The 6,483-nt window shown below is 41.0% G+C and overlaps 1 non-coding gene across 1 annotated transcript; it reads left to right on the top strand.

Moving 5' to 3' along the window:
- Window positions 1–6,116: 6,116 nt before the first annotated feature.
- Window positions 6,117–6,223, top strand: LOC116136347. Its single transcript, XR_004129024.1, has one exon. It is a non-coding gene; the product is annotated as a small nucleolar RNA R71 (small nucleolar RNA).
- Window positions 6,224–6,483: the final 260 nt, after the last annotated feature.

The raw sequence follows: 6,483 nt of genomic DNA, 5'->3' as shown, positions 1-6,483 counted from the left end.
TTGCTTAGGAGCTCTCATAAACATGTCCCAACGTCTCCCTCTACTCCAGTCCAAAGACTGAGTCACGGTTAATCCGTGTTCAGGAATAATACCCTTATCTTTTTGGATTGTCTCCTCATACTGTTTATGGGCTTCATCATTAACAAAACGGTTGTCAATATTCTTCCCTTTACTCTTACCCTTGCCCTGGTATGGCTGCTTAATTTTCAGAGGCATTGTTCACAATTCAATTTCAATCCCAAATGAAACCCCAACAATTCAACCCTAGTTTTTCTACACAGCCAATTCAATCCTGCAAAAACAACCAACACTTCCAAAAATTCGTGCTTTATCTCCAAACTACAATTTTTTCAAATCCACACAAACAGTCCAAAAATTCACAAACCCACACTTCTCACAATCACTTAATGCACAAACTACTATTCCTTTAACACAATCAATGCTCAAAATCACCCAAAATTCTCAACTTAATTGCAATAAAAATTTTCAGATCTACAATTAAAAACTTGAAATTTTGCGATAAAAAGCTTTGGGTATTTGAGATCTTACCAATATGAAGGAGTATTCACCACCAATTGAACCAGAAACAGCCCAGATCGAAAAGCCTCAAATTTTGGATCCAAAAATTTTCGTGAAATTTTTGCGAAAATTGTTGTTGAAATGGGTTGTTTTGGTGTTTAGGAGGGTTATGGAGTAAGAAATTTGGTTGGAAAAGCACTAGGAAGGTAAAAGATTGAAGTTTGAAAAAATTTTTCTCAAGTGAAAATGAAAAGTTGCGTGAAGAATGAAAAAGAAAAGTGGGTATTTATAGAAAAGCATCGTCGCCGTGGCGAAGAACAAACTTTGCCGCGGCGACGTTCTTCGTTATGAACCCTAAAAATTTCCCAGGTTTCGCCGCGGCGAAAACTTCTCGAGAGCACACGGCTTACTTCGCCTCGGTGAAGAAAAATCTTTGCTGCGGCGAAATGCCTTACAAAAATTTTCAAAAATTTTTTTTTTTCTTTCTTCGCCATGGCGAAGACAATTCCTTCGCCGGGGCAAAATAGTCCATTAGATAACCAAGTTTTTCAAGGTTGCTTCGCCCCGGCGAAGTCTAGGACTTTTTTATTCCTTTCTTTTGCTGAAAACTTCACCTGAAACACCAAAAAACATACAAATTAAAAACCATACAAACTCATAATGAAATCAAACAATTTCAAACAACCAAAATGAAAAACAAACAATTAAAGATACTTGGGTTGCCTCCCAAGAAGCGCTTGTTTATAGTCGATAGCTCGACTCTCTCAATCCTTTAAGTTGGGATGTCAAGCCGAATTGGGATGGATTTGCCACTCATCACCCCATCAATGTATGGCTTCAATCTCTATCCATTAACCGTGAACGTGCCTTTATCTTCATGTGTAACTTCCATTGCTCTGGATATGTAAATCCTTGTAATAGTGAATGGTCCGGACCATCTAGACTTAAGTTTTCTAAGGTAAAGCCTAAGCCTTTAGTTGAACAACAGCACCTTCTGCCTTACTTCAAATTCCTTTCTCCAGATATGCTTGTCATGCCACCTTTTTGTCTTCTCCTTATAGATCGAGCATTTTCATATGCTTCGAGACGAAACTCATCGAGTTCGTTCAAAGTCAGCATCCTTTCTTCTCCAGCAGCATTCAAGTCCATGTTTAACTGCTTGACTGCCCAATATGCTTTATGCTCGAGTTCAACCGGCAAGTGGCATGCTTTCCCATAAACCATCCTGAATGGAGACATTCTGATCGGAGTCTTAAAAGCGGTTCGGTATGCCCACAGCGCATCATCCAGCTTCCGTGACCAATCTTTCTTATATGCATTAACTGTCTTGTCTAGAATCCCCTTGAGTTCTCTATTCGACAGTTCCACTTGCCCGCTCGTTTGCGGATGGTAAGGTGTTGCAACCCTATGTGTCATTCCATACTTACTCAACAGTGCATCCATTTGCCTATTGCAAAAATGTGATCCTCCATCACTAATGATTGCTCGTGGTACCCCAAACCTTGAGAAAATATTCTTCCTCACAAACTTAATCACTACCCTAGCATCATTAGTCGGCAATGCAACTGCCTCAACCCACTTCGACACGTAATCTATCGCTACCAAGATATACGTGTTCCCAAAAGAACTTGGGAACGGACCCATGAAATCTATCCCCCACACATCAAAAAGCTCAACCACCAGGATGTTGTTCAACGGCATCTCATCTCTTTTTGAAATAGTTCCCATCTGTTGACATTGGTCACACTTTTGAATCATTCGGAAAGAATCCCTAAAGAGGGTTGGCCAATAGAATCCCGATTGTAAAACCTTGGCTATTGTTCTAGCTCCCCCTAAATAGCCACCTACTTTTTTCTCATGACAATGCCTTAGAATGCTCTCCATCTCCTCCTCCAGGACACATCTCCGTATCATTTGATCAGTACAGTGTCTATATTGAAATGGTTCTTCCCAAAAGTAGTACTTAAAATCTGAGAAAAATTTTCTCTTTTGTTGATACGTCATACCACTTGGGAGCACCCTTGATGACAAATAGTTTGCAAAATCCGCATACCATGGTGCTTCTTCCACCTTATCAACTTCTCATCCGGAAATGTTTCTGTAATTGACATTTCCTCCTCAATTCCCTTGATTGGTCTCTCGATTCTCGACAAGTGATCAGCCACCACATTTTTCGACCCTTTCTTGTCTCGAATTTCCAACTCGAACTCCTGAAGTAGTAAAATCCATCTTATCAGCCGAGGTTTTGCTTCTTGCTTTGCCAATAGGTGCCAGAGTGTTGAACGGTCTGTGTAGACGATCACCTTTGCACCTAACAAATAAGAACGAAACTTGTCAAAAGCAAAAACTACAACCAACAATTCTTTTTCAGTGGTGGTGTAATTCAATTGTGCATCAACGAGTGTTTTGCTAGCATACTCAATTACATGCAACACTTTGTTTTTCCCCTATCCTAAAACTACCCCTAAAGCAAAATCACTAGCATCACACATCAATTCGAAGGGTAGTCCCCAATCAGGAACTGCAATAATAGGTGCAGATACTAATAATCTTTTCAGAGTTAGAAAGGCATGCATACAATCATCGTTAAAGTCAAAAACAACATCTTTATTTAATAAATTGCAAAGGGGTTTAGAAATCTTAGAAAAATCCTTGATGAAGCGTCTGTAAAACCCCGCATGCCCCAAGAAACTTCAGACTGCTTTTACATTTGATGGTGGTGGCAGCTTCTCGATCACTTCTGGCTTTGCTCGATCAACTTAATTCCATCCTTGGAGATCCTATGCCTGAGCACTATTCCTTCTTGGACCATGAAGTGACACTTCTCCCAATTAAGCACCAGGTTCGTCTCCTTACATCGCTACAAAACAAAAGAAAGGTTAGTTAGCCAGCTATCAAATGATGAACCAAAAACTAAGAAGTCATCCATGAAGACTTCTATAAACCGTTCCATCATGTCCCCAAAGATTGACATCAGGCATCTTTCAAATGTTGCTGGTGCATTGCACAACCCAAAAGGCATCCTTCAGTAGGCAAAGGTGCCATAGGGGCAAGTGAAGGCCGTTTTCTCTTGATCCTCAAGAGCGATGGCAATTTGATTATATCCTGAATACCCATCCAGGAAACAGTAATAGGCATGTCCTACCAACCTCTCCAACATCTGATCAATGAAAGGTAATGGAAAGTGATCCTTCCTTGTCGCCTCATTCAACTTATGGTAATCAATGCATACTCTCCAGCCCGTCACCATCCTCGTTGGTATCAACTCATTACTCTCATTTTTTACCACAGTGATACCTCCCTTCTTTGGAACCACTTGTACCGGGCTCACCCATGGGCTATTGAAAATAGGATAAATAACTCCCGCATCTAAGAGTTTCACCACCTCCTTTCTCACCACTTCCTTCATCGAAGGATTCAATCTCCGTTGTGGTTGTACCCTAGGCTTAAAATCATCCTCCATGAGTATCTTATGCATGCAAAATGATGGCGAGATACCTCTAATGTCCGAGATTGTCCATCCAATTGCTAGTCTATATTCCCTTAACACTCTAATCAACTGCTCTTCCTCTAATGTACTCAAATCTGAACTAATAATCACCGGGAAAGTTTCTGAGTCTCCAAGATAAGCATATTTGAGGTTGGAAGGTAAGGGTTTCAATTCAATCATTGGAGGTTCTTCATTTTTTTCATTCTCCTTCTCTTTGTCAAAATCAAACTCCTCAAATTCTACATCTTGACTCTCATCAATCGGTTGAAGTGCTTCTAACATCCTAGCACAATCATTCCTCTCTGACTCTTCTACCTCTACTGTTTTTGATTTGGCTATACAAGCTTCTAGAGGTAATTGTGGGGTGTTTTCTTCCATAGATTCCTCAACCAATTTGTCCACCACATCAACACTAAAACATGAATCCATTTCAGCTGCAAACTTCATCGCCTTAAAGACATTGAAAATTACTGTTTCATCTTGAACCCTCAACAGTAACTTTCCTTCCTGTACATCAATTAGTGCTCTCCCTATGGCCAAGAATGGTCGGCCCAAAATCAGAGGAATTTCCTTATCCTCTTCCATGTCTAACACCACGAAATCTGCTGGAAAAATTATCTTTCCCACCTTCACCAACACATCCTCTACTATCCCCCTTGGGTGTTTTATTGACCTATCCGCTAGTTACAATGACATGGTCGTTGGATCTGCTAGTTGCAATGACATGGTCGTTGGCTTCACTTCACCAATTCCCAATCTCCTGAAAACAGAAAAGGGCATCAAATTAATACTAGCTCCTAGATCACACAAAACATGATCAAATGTAATATCTCCTATAATACAAGGAATAGTAAAACTCCCTGGATCTTTGAGCTTTGGAGGTAACTTCTTCTAGAGGATGGCACTACACTCCTCCGTGAGCATCATCGTTTCCTCATCGTCCAACTTCCTTTTGTTCGATAAGATTTCCTTGAGGAACTTTGCATAGCTCGGCATCTGCTGCAATGCATCTACAAAAGAAATATTAATGTGCAATTTTTTAAAATTTTCAATAAACTTTGAAAATTGCTTATCCTGATTCTTTTTCTTCAATCTCTGAGGAAAAGGCACGGGCGGGGTATGATGTGCCAACTCTAGTGGTATCTCGGGGAATGGCAATTTCTCCTTCTTCTTTTGCCTTTCATTCTTTTTCTTTTCCTCTTCCTCCAAACCACTTGGTTTCTCTTCAGCAACAATCTCTTCATCAACTTACTCATCCAACTCTTCCTTTCCGGTTTGCTCAACCTTCTTGGTAGCTCGCTCTACCTCTTCCAAAACTGTCCCACTTCTTAAAGTGATGGCGTTTGCTTGCTCACGTGGGTTGGTCACTGTATTGCTTGGTAAGGGACCTTGCGGTCTCTCATTCAATTTCTCGGCCAATTGGCCCACCTGTACCTCAAGACCCCGAATGGACGCCCCTTGATTTCTAAAATTTGTCCTTGCCTCACTCATAAATCCCGTGGTCTTCTGCATGAATTTCCCAAACATATCTTCCAACTTTGTCACTCTTGGATCTCCCGGTTGGTTATTCACCCCTGGTTGGTTATTTGGAACTGTCCTCTGGTTCCATTGGTTATTTTGCTGGTTCTGATTTCCCCAAGCCAGATTTGGATGATTTCTCCACCCCGGGTTGTATGTGTTGGAGTATGGGTTGTTCGGTTGTCTCTGATTTCCTGCCAAGTAATTCACTTGCTCCGTTGATGAAGATGACGGAGCAAATGTGTTTCCAACTTGACATTCGCTGCTCACATGGTTTCCTGCACAAAAATCACATGTTAGTTGAGGTGCTTGTATAGAGTTTACCTGCATAGTTCCCAACTGTTTTTGAAGTGCCGTGAGTTGGGCTGAGATGGCTGTGAAGGCATCAACTTCATGAAGACCCGAAGATTTCCTTGGTGTTGCTCTCTCATTTGGTCTTTGATAGTTGTTGCTTGCCAAAACCTCAAGCAACTCATAGGCCTCTTCTGGTGTCTTATTCTGCAAGGCCCCTCCTGAAGCTGCATCCACCATGGTTTGTACATTACTCATCAATCCATTGTAGAACGTTTGGACTTGAAGCCAAACTGGTAAACCATGGTGTGGGCATTTCCTCATTAACTCCTTGTATCTCTCCCAAGCCTCATACAATGACTCGGAATCATCTTGTAGAAATGATGTGATATCATTTCTCAATTTTGCTGATTTAGCTGGAGGAAAGAACTTGGTAAGGAATTTCTATGCTAGATCATTCCAAGTTGTTATAGTTCCTGGTGGCAATGCCATTAACTACCCCTTGGCTTTATCTCCCAATGAGAATGGGAATAATCGCAGCCTAATAGCGTCATCCGACACTCCGTTTGACTTGAAGGTGTCACAAATTTCCAAGAAATTTGCAATGTGCTAATTCGAATCTTCCTTCAAATCACCATTAAATCTAACCAACTACTAGATCATCT

The sequence above is a fragment of the Pistacia vera genome, unplaced genomic scaffold (assembly GCF_008641045.1).
Source record: "Pistacia vera cultivar Batoury unplaced genomic scaffold, PisVer_v2 Contig310, whole genome shotgun sequence".
Taxonomy (NCBI): domain Eukaryota; kingdom Viridiplantae; phylum Streptophyta; class Magnoliopsida; order Sapindales; family Anacardiaceae; genus Pistacia; species Pistacia vera.
This window is presented reverse-complemented; position numbering and strand designations above follow the sequence as displayed.